This window comes from Patagioenas fasciata, chromosome 7 (assembly GCF_037038585.1).
Source record: "Patagioenas fasciata isolate bPatFas1 chromosome 7, bPatFas1.hap1, whole genome shotgun sequence".
Classification (NCBI taxonomy): Eukaryota; Metazoa; Chordata; class Aves; order Columbiformes; family Columbidae; genus Patagioenas; species Patagioenas fasciata.
Window position 1 is genome coordinate 22520608 of NC_092526.1, and position 22019 is coordinate 22542626.

General features: G+C 38.8%; 2 long non-coding RNA genes across 2 annotated transcripts in view; one reads left to right on the plus strand and one right to left on the minus strand.

Moving 5' to 3' along the window:
• LOC136103198 (uncharacterized) overlaps positions 1-22019 on the minus strand; it is a 74030-nt gene that overhangs the window by 28131 nt on the left and 23880 nt on the right. The gene's annotated exons all lie outside the window — the stretch shown is intronic.
• Positions 1042-9232, plus strand: LOC139828358 (uncharacterized). The gene is made up of 4 exons (XR_011739871.1): positions 1042-1195; positions 3713-3811; positions 7505-7608; positions 9166-9232. It is a non-coding gene; the product is annotated as an uncharacterized lncRNA (long non-coding RNA).

Genomic DNA, 22019 nt, shown 5'->3' on the forward strand with positions numbered 1-22019 from the left:
ACATTCTGGCATCTGTTCTATGCCAATAGTTGCTCTTGCTATGCACATGCTTACATTTTATTGCATTGGGCTATTTGCCACTTTATGTAAGCTACACCAGCTGCTCTTGTTCTTGCACTACAGATTACTGTATGCAGCACTCTGGTGTTCCCTAAAGCAGATAATGCTTTGTAAAATCCGGATAACTAAGTCTCTAGGAAGTGATTGTAAATTATATTAAAACTGTGATAACAGAGAACAGAAACAGCCTCGAAGAAATGCACTAAAAAGCTGCTACTCTATGAGAAGATTGTGGTTGTGAGTAGCTGTTTTTTTTGGTGTGCCTAATGTACGTTCTTATATTCTTTCACCTCCTGCAGTTTTTCTAGTACTTGCTGCTTTCCTTAAAATTTGATCTACAGCACATCACAATGAGAAATATTAATAACAAACTTAAACACAGAGCAAATTTCTATTTTGATTTTTATAGCAATGAAATACACTGACATCAGTTCAAATCTACTTGAAAATAAAATCCCCGAATCCTCTTTGTTGCATTTCTGTGACAAGTTTCATGCTCTGTTTTCTTGGCAACCTTCAGCATGGGAAAGCAGCATTATGCAAATAAAAATTCAAATGGCAGCCACAGTGGGAAAATATAACACAATTTTTCTTGACATCTTGGGTGATATAGGTCAGACTGTGCTATCACGGAACTAAAGTTATTTTTCTCAGGTGTAAACTCTGTCTCAGCTACATTTTAAAACCAGTTTTCTTATGGTTTGGATACAAAATGGCTGCAAAACCATACTAATTCCGAATTTAGGAATGCCATGCTTAAGAGGTAGGTTTTGACTAGGTGTTGGCGATTAAAGTGCCCATGAGTATAAGGTTGTGTAGGCACTGCTGCTGCAGGGAAAAATCAAAGTATAATTGGTCTGAGAGCATGGAGAGAAGCAGCAGGGGATGCTGGTAGGGACAGTAAAAGCTCAACAGGGTTACAGAAACCTGCCAAATCTCCATCCTCACTGCACAGAGCTCCTGCTGCTGCCAGGGAGTAAGGAAAACAGATGGCTGTTCCTTTTGAAGCCACTAACATTCATTTCTGTGCCTGTTGTGTATTTTTTTCTCCTTCCTCTCAAGTTTCCAACTCCTGCAGTAGCTCCTGGAGCAACCAGGCACTGGCAGAGACGTTGGAAGGCAGCCATGCAGGCGGGTGAGTTTCAGCTGAAGATGATGGTTGCTTTGTTTTGTTTTTCCTTTTCCTCAAGCTGCCTCCACAATTTGGCAAAGGGATGTCAGGATTAGAATAGTGGGATTGGAGAATATGCCAGAATCTATTAGAGGGGAAGAGGCAGAGCTATAGTAAATGGGGAGATGGAGCAGTGCCAGCAGGAGCGTGGGCGGGGGGTTTGGATGCAATTAGCACAGCCAGACAAACATACCCGAACACGGACACTTCACAGTAATGTGCTGAATAGTCCTCTGTATTTATGCTTATTTTCAGTGGGGTATAGCTGATACCTGTACATGGAGCCTTGTTTTTCCCTCAAAAACAGCAACGATGTGGATCCTGCTAAGTCTGTAGCGTGCATCAGCTAGAAGTGGTTTCACAGAATGCTCTAAATCAAATCTCTATCTAAACCAGAAGAACATGAGCTGGAAAAGAAATTAATATTTAACTTTATGTTTCCACTGTATCTCAGCTACTCTGAAGGACTGGAAGACATTTTTTCCCCTTAGCTTGCTGGAACTTCTGATGCATTTGTATGCTGTTGTGAAGAGTAACGAAGCACTGGTTTGAAGGAAGACAGAAATGTGTAGGATGTTTAATTTTAAACTTAGACTATCATTAAGAGAACTCAAAGAAAGATGCAGGCTTGGGCTGAGTTAGCAATTCAATGAAATATACGCATAGGTTGACATGCAGAATAATGATGGCGTATGACTGACTTGTCACCTACCTGAGGGGAAAAAATCTGCCCTTGTGCACGTTTCTGACTGTTGATCTCAACCAATGAGTGATTCATACTTTTAACAGATGTTTCTGATTTAGGCCAATGAAAGCTTATGGGAGTTTTTTCTAGTCTCTGAGGAAAGAAAGCCAGCGCAATCAAACAAGCAAATTTGGAGCTTGGCATCTGAATCGACCAGCAAAGCTGGATAATTTCCTCCTGCAAAAGCTGTGTGCCATCATTATTCTATGACACCCTAAAAATGTGATAATTGGTACTGACTTGTTATTTTTGCCATCTCCTGCATTCAATCATTTAGCCACTATTGCCATCTACCAAGACACTAAAGCCACTTATTCAAAAGGCCTGTCTGGCTTGTGCAAAATAGCACACAATTCCCAAACCAACTAAATATGATCCAGACAGCTGCCCCAGCTACGTGAGTAATTGTAGCAAATATTTCTAGATGCACAGTCACAAAATAAACTCAAGATGGCTCTGTGTTAGCTGACATTTGCCTTCTAAAAATCATTGCTATTGTCATTAACATCACAAAAGCAAAGTAATGAGACTTTCTGGTACAGGCCAAACACAGCTGAAAGGACCTTGGTGAGTAAAATAATGTAACAATAAAACCAAATTCATGGGGTTTGTCTTCAGAATCTGCACCTTGATTTTTGTCAGCTACCTAGTTACTGCAAATTTGTATCAAATTTCATCTGTGTGATGCTCAAGTCCAGTATTTCTTGGATTTTTAGTTTGGCAAGGAATAATGTCTAACTTGTTTCACACCTACCGTGTAAAACAGCATGGAAATTAGTGACATTTCTGGAAGATGCAAAGTTTCACAATATCAAAAATACAGGCAGCGAATTAGCCTTCTCATTAGAATCTTCAAAAGTGATTTGACAGTAAATTTTTGGTGCAGGATTAGCGGGAGTCCTGAGGAGCTGTGGTGCCTGTCTCCCCATCACGTTGCATGACAGAGTTGCCAGTTCAAGGGATGGGAGTTTGGTTCGTTTGCTTCCTCCACACTGCTCCTGCACCTTGCCCTGAATCTGTCACTTGAAGCATTCAGAAACCACTTCTAAAAAAATGAGGTGTCAAAATCTGAAAATATTTCATGAATTTCACTAATGTCAGGCACCATGTCCATTGCAGCATGTCACATGTATGAATATTTGGAAGCCAATCTGAAACTATGTGTAAGGTCTTTAAGGTGAATCAACAAACAAAGGGATGAGATAATGAGGGGATTTTGGAGAACAGTTATTGCTTTGGTCAAGGATCTCCAACATGAGCATCTGAAGCTTTGACAGAGATGTGTGTCTAATTTATATTCATTTACATTTATCTGTGATGGCATGGTTTATCATCATTCTTTTGTCTGCTCTCTGGTTTATGAGCCTCATGTGGGAAGGCTAAATTTCGCATAAAATAGTCATTGCCCATTAAATCACAAAAAGGAAAAAATCACATTAATAAGCCCTATTGGAATGGGATTATGACTCTGCGCTAAGGTACTTTAGAGCTATAGATCAGTATTTTTTATTAGTGCTGTAGAGCACGCTCCGTCAAACTCCCTGTAAGTACATACCAATAGATGATTAAAACACCTGTAGACATTGATGAAGTCTACTTAGAACTGAAATTATCATTCGGTAAAATACGTAAGATTTCTCAAGAAAGGCTGTAATATAAATATAGATCCTTAATTTATGGTTTCCACTTAAGGGATAATCTGTGATGAAAGGACTACATAATTTTTTTTCTTGTAGCCCCGAGTAGCCCTGTCTCCCTCACAGTCCTAGAACCTGCGAGTCACTGAAGGATCTGGTGCAGCGTGCAGAACATGAACGAACATTTGAAAAGCAGTGGTAAGGGTTTTCTTGATTAATTAATATTAACATCATTGCCTTGTGGAATTAGAAATAAGAGAGGTGTTGCTTTGTTACTTTTGATTCTCATCAGTCTTGAACTTTTATTTTTTATGTGCTGTAGATACAGGCTTTATTCCCCTGCAGAGAGAATAGATATTTTCTCCAAGCCCTTAACGCACAGTGTGGCATAGTGGTTTATGGGATAAGACACATTGGACCTCCTGAAGCGTATTTAGTTCCCTGTCATGATGCTGCTGGTTGTCTCATCTCTCTGAGCCTGTATTTTTGGAGATGTACTCCTGAGTTCAGTTCCCATTTTATGCAATCATGTTGGTATGTGCAAATGTGCTCTCTCATTTTCAGTGGGGTGAGATGGGCAACCTTGTTCATTACTATCATGTCGTCTTAATATTTGGTGGTGTTTCTGTGCAAGAACATAGTTGTCTGTGGGACTGCTCCTTTAACTGTCTTGTGTGACTAAGCGTAATTTCTATACGAATTAATGCTTCATAGAGGATGACAAATTCTGGTGAAAACTGCTGTGTAATGCCCTGTCCAGGCAAAACATTATTAGCTGGGTGGACAGGCAGGCATAAGAAATCTGGGAACTCTGAAATGGGGTGAAAAACCTTGTTTTTTTCTTGCCTGCAGTCATCCACTAGTGCCTACAGGGTGTAAAAAGCCCAAGTCGTGTACTGTTAATCCAGCAGTTGAGGAAGATGTAAAACCTGAAGGTGAGGGATTCAAGGGTTTGAAGGGAATTAATTTTACCAGTCTGAAAATACGGAGTAAATTACTTGACTCCAGCCTAAAGAGGAGGCTGAGGGAGCTGTGTGCTTTCTCATTGGTTTGACTCTGGGATGACAACATTTTCTCACAGCTGGGGGATTTAATAATCTCCTGGCTCCAGCCTTTGAACTGAAAATACACACTACTACCAGAGCTAGGTTCCTCAGGCCCAAATGTGAGGTTATGGTGATAACTGTGTGGTTTAATAAAATGCCATGGCTGGGATCTGAGCAGGAGCTGTTCTGAGCATGCCAGCGTAAGCACTGGCCGTGACGACAGGACACGCAGCTCTCGGTGCTGCGTTGAGCAGAAGGCAACAGGCCAGCAAACAGGCAATGCTTTCAACAGCTGCTGAGGTTTTAAAACTTGGAGATGTTTAAAACCAGATTTTTATAAAAGCTGACATGGTAAAGTCTTGTGGGTTTATTTACAAGCTGCACTGCACATAGTAGTGAGGCACTCTGTGCAGACATCGAGATCTATTTCAGTTCCTGGGGGAAGGAAGAGAAATGAAATGCTTGAGGCACTGTTCAAATTCACAGTGTCTGTCAGGGAGGAAAACCTGTTTGACAATACTTCTAGGGGCAGTGAGTGGAATCCTGCAATGGTCACTTCAGGGGAAGAGAAACCCTTAAGTGTGCAGTAAATCTTCCAAGGTTTCCTTCCCTTTGTTCCCTGTTCAGAGCTGGAAATGGAGGAGGGAAACATATCTCATGTGGTTGCATCTCTGATGCTCATATGGTGGTGCATAAGCACTCAGAAAGCCCCCAAAGCTTTTGTTTGTTTTGGTCACAAACAAAATCTTCAAACTGTGACATCGTCAGGGAGAAATGTGTTCATACAGCGCAAGGGGACTGCTTTCATCGCCTGAATCTCACACTGCATTGCAGCCTGCTTCTCGTTTTGAGTTGCCCAGGCAGTTTGACTCATGGGGTCAAACTGGAGTGTTTTCAAGTTAATCCAAGAATGTACCAAAAGTTGCCCAGTGACAAAATGCCCCTGAACACATTCCAAACATTGTTTGGAAATGTTTCTTCTTAAAATTTTGGAAATGTGGCTATAATGGGAAGCGGATAGTGTCCTGCAAACATCTCTCTTGACTACTAGAGTCTGCTTGTTATTAAAAACAAGCTGCTGAGATTCAGTCACACCAGCAAACCTCCCTTCCATGCCACCCTGAAAGGCTAGTTTGTGTACTATAACCAAACCATTAGGAATTGGTTGAGGAAAATACAGGAAAAGGACTAAAGTAATTGTGTGTATACAGGACTCCATAAGAATTTAATCTGGATATCTACTGGTTGCTACTCTCTAGGGCTGAATTTCAACAGGTGACAGAAAGACGAAGGATTTTTGTACCCTTCAATCACCTCATCCCCCTGCCCCCTCCCTCTTTGGTCATTCTGCATAACAACACAGGTTTAAAGAATGGCTAGAAAATAGGCATTATTAGACTATAAGATACTAGAACTGGTTTTTGTTTTTTAATATTTTTTTAATAACCCCTTTCTGGTTACTTTTGTACTACTGCATCTTATTTTTAGCTATGATCTGGGACAGCGATGGTGCATGTTTTCCCTGACTCTCCTATAAATATCAAGAACATTAACATATAATCAATAATTCCGCATGATTCTGTTCATTTTGGTCAATAACGTATTTTTCATATGCATAATCTCTTTTGTTTGTTTGTCTTGTTTTGTTTTGGTGTGCGCAGCCCTCACATAATGTGAATGGTCTATTTTTTCCTGCCCTGGCTCCCATTGCTTAGGTTACTGTTGTGCCTTACTGACCTTCTTTACATTGAAATTTCTCTTGTCTGTGTACGAGTATAGCCAAGAACGGCTTCCTTACTGAGATTATTAGAAAAATCTGTCCTTGGGCAGTGATCAAGCTTGCAGTGAAGAGACTATTTTGATTACAACTTTCTAGCACCTGGCTCAACTCCTCACGTCTTTTGGGATAGTTCAGGCTTTCTGCCTACATCTACAATCGGTAGCACTGCTGCTGCTGTCCCCTACAGTAGACACATAAAGTGACCACAAAGATCGTACACGCTGAGAATTTTTTTGTTTAAGAAAAAACAGATTAATCCCTTCTACAGAACATACTTTATATTGAATTTGTCTCCCTTGCTACCTAATTTTAGAAACTGTTTAAATCAGTACTGCAAAGAAGCTTAGCAACTGCATGTGGCTGATGTGGAATTCCTGCTCAATCAGAATAAGGCTAACCTTCACTTTATTATAGCTTTGAAATTCTACATGATGATATGGATAAATTTTTAAGGTATAGACTTAAAATTACCTTAATTATTTTTTGAAACCTTGGTGACAGGGAAATATTTTGTGGTTCAATATATGTTTTTCAGCCATCTAACCAGGTGTCCACATATCTCTATGTATTTTCTGTGTGACACATCTGGGACCACAGTCTCAGCTGCTGTGTCTTTCTTGTCCTTCGTGTTGGGATGTATACACATGGACAGCTAGAAATACTATAAAGAAATGAAATAAGCTTATCCAGCAATAAATCAGAATTTCTGGATCCGACTGGCTTTTAAGTTTGGATCTGCAAACAGTTAGAGATCAAAGGCTGAGACTCCTGTATTTCTTAATCTAATTTTATATCCTGTTCTTCAAATAGCACAAGTATTCACATTTTCACAGGACATCTTGCTTCACTGAGCTCATCCACAGGTCTTCAGGAAACCTTACAAAATAATGATCACATCTGTTTTCCGGAGTGTTCTTTGTTCTTACAGTATACATCTCACACTTAAGCTCTATAATAAGATGCACTGGCAACTTCTGTTCGAAGAGGATTCACAGTATAATGTCTCTTTGGCATCAACAACTGCTTTTTATCGCAAATGTTTTCATATTTGTTCCTCTTTTGCAGCATTACTGGACAATAATACCTTGTGGAGTTTTGTAACGATTTCCACAAACACCCTGAAGCAATGTTTACAGAGACTATGCTTTGTACTAGCTGAAGTTATGTTGGTGAGTGTTTGGTAACACAAAATTAAGTGACATACATCATGGAGGCTTTGTTGTCTGGTGAGCTGGTGGGAAGTGAAGAAACAGGAGGAATGTGTGGGTAAGGAGGGTTACTCTGTAGGAGCAAACCGACTATCATTTCAGTGAGAATACATCTAATTTTGTCTGAGAGGTCTCCCTGAATTTGCATGGGGGCGTTCCCGTAGATACCAGGATGTCTTGAGTCCGAAATGCTGAAAATTTTAACAGAGTTTCAAGTTTTTCCATACATTTTTTGTGAACTGCAGTTTTCCAGAAACCATTATAACAGGCATGGAAATTACAGAAACACTGCTAGAAGTGAAGCAGGGTGCAGTTTCAAGAAAATAAAGCATCTGATATATGGGTCACATCCCTGGTTGGCCTTAGGGCCAGCTGCCACTCTGCATACATGAATGCACATGAGCCATCTCAATGCCTAGGGGAGGAGGTATCTCCATGGGCTAGGGTAACACGACAGCTTGTTGAAAATTAGAGCAGAGAGGGGGGCCCTGCAGAAGTTTATAAGCAGAACAGGTGGCAGAAAGTAAGGCGTAATCACACATTTTAAATTAAAAAGAAAAAAAAAAATGTCTCTGGGGGCTGCATGGCCCCAAAATCTTGTGCTAGGTGCAGGAAGGCTCCTGTGAGACACAACGGATCAGCCACCTAGCAGCCATATTTTGGCAGGCTGCTCTCTATCCAGAAAGTCCACTCAGTCCTCTGAAGAGGGTTTATTAATATTTGCTTCACTGAATGTCCACCTGCCGCATGCATATATCAGCAGCCAGCTCCTGAAGGGCCACCGTGGGTGCAAGGGGGTTTTTGAGGGTTGTTGTTTGTTTTTTTTCCTTTGGGATAGACTTTGTGGGTATATGCTCCAATTTCTTGGTTGCATACAAGGTGTAGTGATAAACAGATAAGAAAAGAGCTGGACAGTCTGGCTACTTCTGATAATATGGGGTTTGAGGTTGCAGATTCTCAACTGCATGATGCACTACTTAAGATTTTTTTCAATACTGAGTGTTTAACGCTGTTCCTAGAAGGTCAAATCGGCCTGGTGAAACAGATTAGTGTCCTGTGCTGCCAAAGTAGCAGTGATCCTGAGCAGCACAGGCAAGTCTGGGAAGCAACAGCACTTCTGTTTTTTTCTGAGCTGATTATTTGTATAAGGAAAAAGAACTGAAATATATGAACGGAAAAAAACTAGTTTTCCTGTATTGCAAGAGTCCCTCCAGGTCTCATCTGTAGGATCTCAGTGTGGTAAGACTCCATTATTTCAGAGAAGATTTTATCCTTGCATGCAGTTTATTTAATTGCTAAATAAGAAGGTGAACAAAGGAATTTGTCAAAAGTCTTGATTTAATTTATAGTAATTCCTCTACTTTTTTTGCTTCCAATTTGCCATTGCTTCAGCTCTGACAAGCAGTTCTCCTTCTATTTGTCTTATCTGAACAGTTGTAAGAATCTTTTCTGTACTTTTCTATTTGCTTAATTTTTTCCCCTTTGTTTTCTTTTTTCCTTCTTGCTGACTGTTCATAGTGACCGTCCACTCAACTTTTGAAATATTGCTGGCATTTTTATTCTTCTATTCACTCTCTGTTTCTGAGCACCCAGACACTGAAAGTCGAAAAGCCAAGGCTAGTGTGGCAGGTGGGCAAATGCTTCTTGTGCAAATATATCCATTTGCATGTGAATGTGCTCATTTGCACACAAATACTTTCATTCATAGCAATAAAAGGATTCTCTCCATGTGCACCATTTGTGCAAACAAAAACTGGATTCATGAAACCACTCAGAAAAGTCAGAGAGAGGTCAGGTTTCCTGCCATTTTCACTCTGGTAGTACATTCACAATCTGACAATGTACCTCTGAAAAGATAACCAAAATTCTGTCCTCAGGTACTGTTATTTTTGAAGTTTTTACTGCACGAGGTAGGGGTTGCCTTTGTGCGGTCTGCGTACAGTGCCAGATGGTTTAGATCTAAAGTGGTCTCAATCCAAACTGGGACCATGGAGAAGTACCACAGCATAAATGAAACTGTTATTATAGATATGAAAAAAAGTTAAATACAAATTCTCCTGAGAATGGTTGATATAGACCAGAAACTCTGAAAGCCTTCTACCAGGAAACACATAATTCTTAGATCTACAGTAGATATATTCGTACTTAAAGCTGTGGGTTTGTAATATCCTTTACTTGCAGTCATCACAAGCATATACGGTCCTGCTTCCTTACCTGCCTCACAAATCTGTATACAGGCCACTTTTCTATCAGGAATTACCAGGCCAATGCAAACTATGGCAGGAAACCCAAATAGTATCATGTATCTAAATAATTGCATTGGCGCGATCGGCAAAGAAATGGGCATCGTAAGAGATGAGGTCAGCCAATGCTTGATAACAGACTACTGGTGAGTCTCATTAAGATGGTTTGTATTTTTTGAATTAGATTTTAGGTGGGATGGGAGGAACGGTTGGAGGAGAGCACTTGTTTCAATTTTGGAAGTTTCCCCTATGCAGTAGATGTTGACCTGTCCAAAAAAAGTCTTAAACAAATTTCTAATATGACTGCTGCTAGTCATTGTCATGAGGCATCCCAGAGCCTGGAATCTTCCACTGCAGGAGCTCCTCTCTGGAGACTGAAATGCTTCCTTTTCATTCAGGTTGTCACGGGTTTGCTAAGATCAAAATGATCTGAAAAAGATTTTGAGGTAAGAAGAGGTGGTTCTGATGTTTCTTAAAACATTTCATCCCAAGATCTTGATTTTGTTCCTGTGTTGGTTTAGGAGACTGAAAAGGTTATGGAGCGGATATATAATTCTGTGGTATCAGTTTATTTCTGTCATGTAGCACTTAAGGCATTCACCCACATTCCTAGGTCAGCAGCCAATGCTGACTGCTCAAGACGCAGACACTGCATGGTTTATTAATTGGCTTTCTGTATTTCGCAGTGTGTCTCTGTGTACTAATGCATCCTGAAAACTTCCACTGGTTCGGTACTTGTGGTGGTTTTAGTGTAGTCAGCACAGTACAGTAAGAGTAACCTATGTTACATTTGCTCCTTTTATGTATGCAGATTGTAATGGAGTTCAGTAAAAGCCCGTATCTGAAATTTAAAAGCCAACTTAAGGAAGATTATCTCCCAGAAGTTGACCATCAAGACGGTGACTACAGGGAGGCACTTGCAGAGGTGCTGCTGGCTCACAACCTACTGCTGCTTCTGGGTGAGGAAAGAGCTAACAGACCATCAGATGGAGAGTGATGCAGTGAGACTGTCCTAAAACCCAGGTAACTTACAAAATTTTCAAAAGTTAAATATCTGCAGTGGTCTAAAGTAGAAGCAGGTACGGAAAAGGTAAGATTCTGTCTTGTGCCTTGTACCTTCTCAGAGGCACCTGGTGGCAGCACAGAGGAGCTCTAACACTTCTATAAATTCAGCACATTAACCAGATAATTTATAGTCATTACAGTCAATATGTGTTTCAAAAACCCAAGAAAAGAATAGGATGGGGTTATTCCTGGCCAGTGTTTGGAAAAGATGAAACAGAAATAACAGGAAGATGTTTCACAGCTTTTTCAGAACCACAACTCAAAGAAATCATTATAAAGTGAAGAAGTAAAGGCCAGTGTCGCCGCCTTGCACAGAAGGATCTAAAAAGTTTTTGTATTTTCTATCTCTGATTTCATTACTCCTAATAACTCATTTCCTGATGGAAGGTAAAGAGGCACCTGAAATACAGATTTGAGTCCTTTTAGTTAAACCTTTATCCCTTTGTCATAGCAGGTTTTTTTCTTCTGTAGTTCCATTCATCTGCTCTACTGGAACTTTCAGTCGCACAGTGTTAAAACATGGCTGTTCTAAGCTAATATGCATTAACTTTTTTAAACCTGTTTTATACATAACCTATTGTATTAATATAAAACGTTAAGGCCATTTTTTCGTTTCCTGGGAATGGCCCATTACATTGTGAGCAATCTACTCTTGCTTTTTTAGAAAAGACTTTGAACTCAATACAAAAGGAAAATATAATCATGTACAACTATAAAGACCGCTTTTTTCCCTTTTGTGCAGTGTAACAGAGGTGGATGAGTAGCATGGTAATGAAGAGATGGACCGTCTTTATTAGCAGGCTCGGTGAAAGGGTTCTTTTCAGAACTTCAACTTTTCTTATCTTCTTAGTTTTCATGACGTCTATTCGGACTCTTTCCTTTTCTTGACTTTCTTTTAAATATGTCTAACAGACTGGCAAAGCCAAGCCAGTTCATCCTTCTTTCCAAAGAAGGCTAGACACAAAGTCTAGTGGTTTAGATGCTTCCATAAAAGTTTTTCACATATTTAGAGTATTGCTGTTTGCATTACTTAGGAACTACTTATGTGTATATCTCATAGTCATGCTTTATTTTCTATAAAAACAAACACAACAAGCTCCTTGCTGTGATGTTCTCACACTGTACTTAAAGGAGGCTAATGATATAGGAAGTTTCTTTGAGTGACAAAATTGGACTAGAAATACCACTTAACCCTCTGCCCTAGAAATTGGTTAATATAGTAGATTTGTAGAGGACTATTTGATGATCTCTCGCCCTCTTCTACAATGTGTTCCACAGCCCTTTTTGATATTTCTCTGGTCCTCCTCCATGCTCCCTATTTTTCTGGTGTTACTCCCACTCCTTCTGCTTCAGTATTCTTTGTTATACAGACAGGTCACTTTTAATCTTGCTCACTTAAGGAATTCCACTACAATACAAGGAAATGGCCATGCGATTGCAAAAAAAATTCAGTCCAGGCAGCAGAACAAATGAGAACTCCCTTCCCTATTGCCATTCTGGTGCAGGAGAAGTATCCCATCGTCACAGTGTTGTGCTCTGAGGAAGGAACCTCAAAAATAACAACTAAGAAACATGAAGCAGTATTTATTATCTGAGGCTAGAAAACTGGAACCTTAGTTTGTTGAATGGTGTTTACTTATTATATTATTATAAACAATATCACAGCTCTAGAACATGTGTAGTTACATTACATTCCTCTGTGAAGGATCACTATTGTATTAGTCAGAGTGGAATATCCAGTCCTGGAGTGTTACTATGTAGCATGTGCATCTTCAATGCACTGAGCTATTAAGAGATCTTGGTCTTGAAAGAATATGGCTTTTATACAAGGACTACAAAGCAAAATCTGAAGTAAAAATAAGAAACAACTAATTGTGTAGACTGTCGATGCTGAAGGATACAAATAATGTCATAGCAAAGTTGATTCCAGTTAGATCTTATGTCATGAGCATCTCAGAATAACAAATATGATTAGTTTGGATGTGTTCAAAAGAAACCAGCTACCTGCTTTGTAAAAGATTTCCAAGGCATCTATTACCACTGTATAGAAAGAGCATGAAATGGTGGTTTTAGGCCTTTATCATAACAGGTGAAAAAAGTGAAAATTCATAGAAGTGTGAATCAGTAAGTGGTATTTTGATATAAGTAATCTAGAACGTGCTTTGAGAAGGAAGCTGGACCAGACAGTCTCCAGAGGTCTTTCCAACCGCAACAATTCTGTGATTCTATGACCATTATTTTGTTCTGCAGATAAACTAAATGAAAGGTCATGTAGTCTTTATATTTGACTGTTTACAGGAATATACCCAGAACAACCAACTTAAGAGTGTGTATGTATGTATGTATATATTTTAGCAATAGCATTACCATCCCAGTGAATTATAACCCCAAAACTGACACTATTGCACACTTATCAAATCAATCAATATGAAGTGATTTACACAGATACGTAAGAATTTCTTTATATGCATATGGAAATCTCCTGCCATCACTGGAAATGTCTAATTTAAGAGCTGGTTGTTATTATTTAAATTAATTGGCTAGTGGTGAACTAAATTAGATAAAAGAAAGACAGTTAAAACAATTTTAGGTTTGTTTTTAGTTTTAACCCAGAATGGCTACTATAATCTGTTCTTTGTTTTTCAGGATAAAAAATATTTCTCCAAACGAAAATAATTAATTATAAAGCAGACATTTTGGCCAAGTCCTGTTAATTACTTTAGGTGATGTTCTTAGTTTAAAATTCTCTTTAGATACAAGCACCATGTGTAGCTAAAAGAGCATTTTTCCTGAATTTTTTTTTTTTAAATTGAAAAATAATTTTCCTTGGAAACATAATGAGTGTTGAATTTTTAGGCAAGTATTGATTTTTTTTTTTGTCATCTGAATTGAGGAGACATAACTAGAGGTACTTTCTGTTTCCTTTGGTGTCTTCGGCTGTATCTGACTGCTCAGAGATGTAAAACTATTCTATACCTAATAATGGTTGAGAAAGTACAAGATGTAACTTGTATACAACTAACATATGTGCTCACAATAGTGTAACAAGTCCTGACATGTGGTTATTTCGAACTGCCTACAAGATGTATAAAATAATCTTTCCTTGGCTGCTGGTTCCCACTCATATTCTTATTTCTTAAGCATAGCAAGTATACTATTGTGTTGGTATAAAAGTATACTACATTTTGGTGCAAGTACTTGCCTGGTATAAGGCTTTCCAGGTGATTGTGAAAACTCTTGAGACCATTTTATTATACTGATATGATCATTTTCATGTCATTTAAGAAGGAACATATACATTTAGATTAGTTTTTTTTCTCAGTTCCAGATTACTAGTTTCTCATTGAGATGCAGGTGTGTTGATGAAGAGTTGTCTGGAAGGTAAAGCAAAATCTTCTAAATGCTCTGCAGATAATCCCTGTTTTCAGGGGAAAAGCCAGCCCAGCCTATGCCAAGAAGGTATAAATATTTTTGTTTATATTTCATTTGGTAGGAGAAAGGCATAAAGGCAATTTGCCTCCCCTCTTCTAATGCTGTAGTATCTTTCCTGAAGGTTCAAGCATATGAAAGATTTCTCTGCCTTTCTGTATTTATTACATCTCTTCTGGGTCAAGCGGTATGAACTCCTCTGTACAAAAATGAATTTGAAACTTGGAGTTGGGCGAGAAGTGTTGCAATCATCAGAAGACTGCTATACCATGAAGTATATTAAACCCGCCTTACTTTGCTAAGTTGGCCTGGTGAGTTGGGCCTGCACTAGGTCAACTCGCAACACAAGCCGATACATTGTGTCTTAGATCATCTTATTTGCTTACATTTAAAAGCATTAACTCTGTCAGTTCAAATTAACTTCAGTAAGAGCTGTTCAGGCCTAGGCAGCCCATTGGGCCAACACGGTTAAGGCATCCTGTTCTCTGCAGCATGCTGACAGCTTCGTGTCCATCTGCCTTTTACTCCTCATGGTAAGCTTTGCTGACCTAATAAGTAAGTCCCCACATACTTTGTACGAGTCTAAACAAGACCTGTGATGTGTATACTGAATATTCAGAGGGCAAGCTGCCTGAAAAGAAAGCGTATGGGCACATTCCTTTTGCTCAGGTAAAAGTTTATTCTTCTGGGAACATGCACATCACACGCTACAAAGTGTTTAGCCTTGCTACACCCACTGTAACACTGTGATCCACATTCTAGAGACAGAGCAGATAAAATAGGATACGATCATTTACACAACTACTTTAGTCATATAATTTCTGTAGTGTCTGTCTTTGCAATCTCATGCACATCCAGTTACTTACCAGAAGAAAACCCACCTCCCTAATGAAACACAGTGTATGCAGACTTTCTGTCTTTAACTGTAAACATAATAAAATGTCAAACTTTCTTGTGTGTATAGGGCAACAAAAGCATCAGTTTGGATTGAAGCACTGGGACATAGCAGAATGTAGCAGTCAGTTTTTAATTTAAATGGTTCCTTCTTCTCGCCTGTGAGTGATCACACTGGTCCTTCCTAGCTAGCCTAAGAGATGGTGACAGTACACAACTGCCCCTTGAGATTTTGGCTTAACAGACCAAGTGAAGGTTCAGCAATACATAGAAGAGTCACACACTTAAAACCCAAGGTAAGAGTTAGTGAAATATATTTTAGATGCAACGTACAAATAAATTTAATCATTCAGTAGTGCAAGATACTGGCAAAACCAATAGATTAGTGGGACTGAACAAATGAATAATTAATTTCTAAAGGTTAATAGGAACTGCCACAAATACTTTGGACAACATAAAAATAAATGATTGGGTCAGAAAGAGAAAACATCTAGAATAAGGTACTTCATTATTGTCCTCTGTAAGTTTCCTTGCATTTTCTCTGAACTATGTAGTACTTGCCACTGTCAGAGGCTGAATGATGGGCTGGACAAAGCAATAATTTGATGAAGAGTAGCAAATGTAATGTTTCTGTTCCAGAAGAATCACTAAACAAGCGAATTCCTGCATGCTATTTTAGCATCTTCCTCTGAGACTACTGACAAAGGTTATTCCTTCTGGCAAATTTCTGTTTACTGGGTGTTGAGCATTCAGGGACTCAGCAGGAAACGCACTGACTGTGTGCCTTTCTCTTCAGCCACACATGGGCCGTCTCACATACTCCAGATGAGCATGGTTTCTACTCAGACTAGTGTTGGCTCCATGACATGCTGGTACATTGCATGCCCTTCTAGTAACTCCCGAGGAACACAGCCCTTTCTGGACATGCTGCTCCATCTGGGTGGAGATCACGGGAGGGGAAAGAAGAGACTAATTGGACTGAATGGCACAGGCAGCTTAATGGACAAATTCATGCACGGTAGCACCTTGTGGCTTTTTGTGGCTGTAAAAAAACAGCAAGACTTTTCTGATAGTGACTTGTTTCATTTTCTTTATCTCAGTTACAGTGGTAAAAATCCAAATATGGAAATAATGCCAGATTTGGGTCAGGTTCTGAAAATGTGAGTTTGAATTTATGCTTTAAAGTGCAGGTGCAGTGTTGCTGTGAAATATATTGCTGCAAGTGTACATGTACAAGGAAGAGAAAAAAGCATTTTAGAATCTAGTGAAAGATAAAGCTGCTGGTTGAAGGGTGACTGGCTGCTGTAGCAGCTTTTTCTTGGGCTCAGCTCTTGCTGTTAAGTAGTCTGGTCACAACCATTTAAATAAATGCAGAAACATTTCATTTGAAATACAGGCTTAGGTAAGCCATGGATTTAATCACTGTAATGATAGGATTTTGCAACTAATTTGGATTTTCATTTTTAGCTGAATGTAATACTATTTTACAAACATATATTTCACAAAGATTCCCTCAGACACTTGTAATAAATTAATTTGTAGATACTTGCTTATACACAATAAATAAACCACTGGCTTATTTTTATGGGAGATCTGTAGAAACTTTGTGTAATGTTGAACAACGGCAAAAGATTAAAAAAAAGAAACACAGAAAAAATGAATACGATCTGTTATATTCTTCCCTTTCTTAAACCTTATTCAAGGAGTTAAGTTATTCTAGTCCATAACGAGTAATTGCAACATCTGGATTAATGCGCTAGATTTATTGTTTTTTCAATCTGAAGTCTACTGCAGGTGGTGTTACATTAAACATACAATGGCATTGTATGTTTAATGGCATTCCCATTCTAGTTGATGGACCAAAATTTGATGTAAGTATGTAGGCTCAGCTTGAAGTTTTATATCCCCAAAGTTCTGGAGGGACAGAAATCCTGTTCTCACTGCTGATGATTGAGCTAAATATACTACATCACATACGTAAACCAAACCAGATATGAATAAAACTGGAAGGTATTGGTACTGGTTTTATTTACTGGTATGCTGACTATTAATGTGACTTACCCCTTTTAATGAGGAAATCGGGAAACAATCACTGTTAAGAGTAGAGTTTTGTTGTTGTGTTTTGGGTTTTTTTTTTTTTTTTTTTTTTCTTTTTACTGCTGTTTCTTGTAAAGAGCAACAGAAAGTACCTGGCTTTCAAAACAGTTTTTTGTGTTACTTGTGTGGGATATTGTATTGCTGTCATGCTCAGACAGGAATTGTCTCACCTTCTTTCTTTCTTTTCCTCTTTCCTGTAGCTTGCATGTGTCATCTGTGCTGGATTACCAAAAATATGTAACAGCTTTTAAAATGTCATTAGAAATGATAAAAATTGCTTTTCCTTTGGAGAAAGTAGCTTTGTTGAGCATGAATATAATAAAAAGACATGTTAAAGGTGTATTTGTCATGGTGTATTTGGACGAGGATTCTTCATGCTGTCTTGGAGAGCACTGATCATCAAGACAGCTACTCATGATAATATTATGTGTACAGAAAAACTCACCATGCTTTGGGATTGAACTTATTAAGCATTTTAAGCACATCTTTTGTTAGTAATTTTCTCAGCCTCAGCATTAGTACATGTGTAATGAAGACCTGACAGCACTAGTATTTTGATATCCTATCTGCTTGTACTAAGTGGTGTTTTGTGAGTGGGAAAAGAAGTTAACACTGGTGTAGCAGGTATTTAGAGCTCCTGCCATCTTTTATACACCCACAGAACTGGAAATATTCCATAACTTTAAAAGCAAATCCAAGGTCAAGAAAAGCCAGCTTTGTTGTTATTATGTTCTGGTTCCAATTGTTTTAGACTACCCTTGTTTGCTGTAAAACTGAATTTTTGCAGAGGGGGAGTACTGCTCTTGAAGTTTTTTCATTGCTGCTCACTTTATTGATCAAGCTTATTGGAGGTGAGGGAAAAGCCTAACAAACAGTCAAAAAAAAAAGAACAGGGAAAGAAAAGGGAAACAGCTATGGGCTATGCTGATACCATGAAACCTGAGAGTGGCCCTCAATTTGGACGCATGTTGAGAAGAAATGAAGTAGTAGCCCGATCAGTAGGAAAAAAATCCATATAAGGCAACAGTAGTCAAGACATTAACCCATAAATGTCATAGCTGATTCAATTTTCAAGCACTGAGTTACTTACTTCATAATAAAATAGTTTTTACTTGCTTGCTTTAATATATATAACTACATTATATAAATATAATCTGAGAGATGCAAATTTCAGCAGTGTGACCTATTGCCTCTCCAAGGCAAACCCAAAAGATACATTTAAAAACCCTGTACATGAGTGATTAAACAAAAAGAGATTGTCAGAGATTGCTGCCTAAACTGCGTAAAAACTTGCTCTGAAAGGAAACTAACGCAAACTCAGTGTGAACAGAACCAGAATCTGTCCATTCAGACACTGCACACTCAGGAAATTTCACAACCTATGAGGGAGGTTCATGCCTTAGCATGCTGTCACACCCCTCAAAAAATCAGGGACCCATAGATCAGGTAGAAACCTCCGGAAGTCACCTAGCCCATCCTCCTGCCCTGTAATGGGATCAGTTGTAGTTCTACCATTCCTGACAGACATTTACCTTATTTCTTCCTAAAAATCTTTGATAGCCGATAACCCACAATCTCCCCAGGCAATCTATTCCAGTCTTTCAGTACATGCACTATTTTCCCTCCTAATGTCTAATTTTAAACTTTGTTCCGGTTTATTACTTCTTGCCCTGTGCAAAATAGACAGGGAAAACACTTACTATTATTCTCCTCTTTACAATGGCCTTTTATATCCTTGAAGACTCTTACCATGTCACCTCTAGTCCTCTCATGCTAAAATCTTTCTGAAATACAGTATCCAAAATCAGACACGATGCTTTAGTGTGACCTAAGCAGCGCAGAGAAGAGCAGAGGGATTATTTCTTGTGCCCCGCAGGTTATTCTCCTCTTCATGCATCTCAAGATCACATTGCTGTTTTGTGTTTTTTAGCTTGTTGAAAGCTTTCCTCCTTTGTTTTGCTACAGTGTACTCAGATGTAGAAAAATTTTTTTTCTAATGCATACTAGATGATGCACATTCCCAGGACAAATGTCAGTTATTTTTATAATATGTCAAAAACAAATTCTGACTCTAATTTTAACCTCCTACATGCTGATTGTGAGAAGCACTACATGACTTGCCAAAGATTCCAGCTGCTTTTTTTTTGTCATTTTCCAAGCAATGCATACACACAAAATGTTCTGATCTGGGAGCCAGAGCTGGGTGCTAATGTGTAGAACAAGGTGTATTACATTCATTTGTTGTAAATAATAACTGTGTGTAGACATGTATTTACATACTTTCACAAAGTCTTCTGCATGGGTACATGCACACACACACACACAAACACTTTTTGTTGTATTCCTTCCTATGAGAAAAGAAAAGCAGAGAGAATGCAAAAATGCTGGAGCTTCGCTGGTCTGTCTCACACAACTCTGCTTAGGCTCCATTTTCCACTTGTTTTGGTGGAATCTGCTCAGTGCCTTTTCCTTTAAGCAGCAGGAAATCAACACTACGTGTTTTGTTCAGCCAGAAATAAATCTGAATTTTAAAGTCTTTGAACTCTAACCCCTCACTTGGATGGTTCTGAGAAATTACTGACTGAGTGCCATCTGTATAAGGTTCCATTCGTCTTGCAATTATGTTTTAGAATGGTTTTATGTCATATTCCCTTTAAAGTTTTCTATGATCTGTGCCTCAGAAGAAAAGGTATTTATTTGTTTAAAAAATATCATAAACTGTTACTGATTTTCAAGTTATAAATTGGTGGTTACACAGAAGTCTTTAAGTTCTGTAGGCATTGTCAACAGATTTATATGTATAATTTTCATCTGAATACAAAGTGGGTGGAAGCGGCTCAAAGGTCGGTTCAGTCTCAAACAGAACTGTGTCCTGGGCAGTTGAGTCCTACCCAGCTCTTCCTAAAGTTGATGGAAAAGTTCTCTGTAGCCACACAGAGACTTCTAAATTTCTGTTCTGCATACTCAGACATTAATATCTACGTGGGCCTTTTGAAATCAGCTGGACTCCAGGAAGAGAGACCATAGTTGTTTGGAACTAATTGGTGTAGCAAGGATTTATAAATAAAGGCTAGCCTTCACTAGGTGCTACAAAGGTACATGTCATTTCTCTTCAAGAATTTCCTAAAAATCTTTATATGCAAACTTTCTGATAGGCTAGAACTCACCTGTGATGAACTAATGATGTGGAACTTCGCAATGTCAAATATCTTTAACATTTGATGTGCTTTCAACTATTTCTGGAACCACAGAATGCAGCATCAGTGTGGTTCTGGCATTTAGTAGTAGTGATCTGGAGCTGTATGATAGAAGTGCATTACTTATAAAGAAATCCAGATAACTGCTTATGAAAATGTCCTTCCAAGACAGAACGCAAAGACAACTTCGTGAGGGCTTAGATATCTATTTGGCTTGTCTGCTGGGAGAGTTGGCTGCTCACCAGTTTCCCTTTTATACTTCTGGTTCTGAGTAATGCGTTCACTTCTAGTCATGTAAAAACAATTCCCTTTGTGTATTTCCAGGAGATCAGTACAGAAGCATTCTTATAGTTCAGTGAAGTTTGTTTGACTATCTGTTGAAAATGCAATTGCTGAATCATCACTGCCTGTCCCTTATGAGTAAATCCCTCTTACCTTTTGAACACCATGACTTATTGTGAAAGATACAAAAGGTATTTATTATTGCTATTGGTTCTTGGCCTAAGTGGTTATCCAGAGTTTGAGATCCTGCAGACTCTCTGTTGGAAAAGCAGCTCATGATAAGAGCAGGGGATGTCTGCACAGAGCTGCACTGGAGAATGCAGGAAGATCTGATTTTGTGCTTATAGGAGGATCTGAACAACAACAAGCAAATTCTTTTACCTGTAGCATCACCAGGTTTCTCCTAGAGCTATTTCAGGCTATATTTCATGTTTACTTAATCTCTCTCTCTCTTTTTTTTTTTTTAAAAAAAAAAACTTCTTGTTTTTCTTGTTTCTCCCCTATATAGAGCTAGGCAGACATTTCCCAAAACCACCTCTTCCCAGTGCATTTCGAAGCACTGCAGTCTCACATGTACCTTTGGAGTGATTACACATGCTTGCACTGTGATTTGAAGATTCTCTTGTTTATCAACAAGATATTTTTATCAATAGCCTAACAGAACCTAACCCATGCAACTATTATTCTGTATCAGCTTGGAAGAAAAGAACACAGTACTTGTGAATATCACCTGGACCACCAGCTCAGATGAAAATTCACTCTGTTTTCCGTCTATTTTAGGTATTCTGCCTTATCGCTCTGTACAGACCAGCAACCTTTCTATCACATCAGATTCTTTTTGTCTTATGTCCAGGTTACGGATTTGCCTGATAAGTCTATGAATCACACTGACCTTGCTGTCTGTACAAAGCCTTACACACCACACTTTTGAAAGCATATCAGTTCTAGACTCCAAAAGAAAGTAAGTGTGGGAAGGAGGAAAATTTTGCTGCCATGAGACTGCTTCTTCAGACAATATGGAGTATCACAAAATCACAGAATCACAGAGTTACGGAATGTCAGGGATTGTAAGGGACCTCAAAAGATCATCCAGTCCAATCCCCCTGCTGGAGCAGGAACACCCAGATGAGGTTACACAGGAATGTGTCCAGGCAGGTTTTGAATG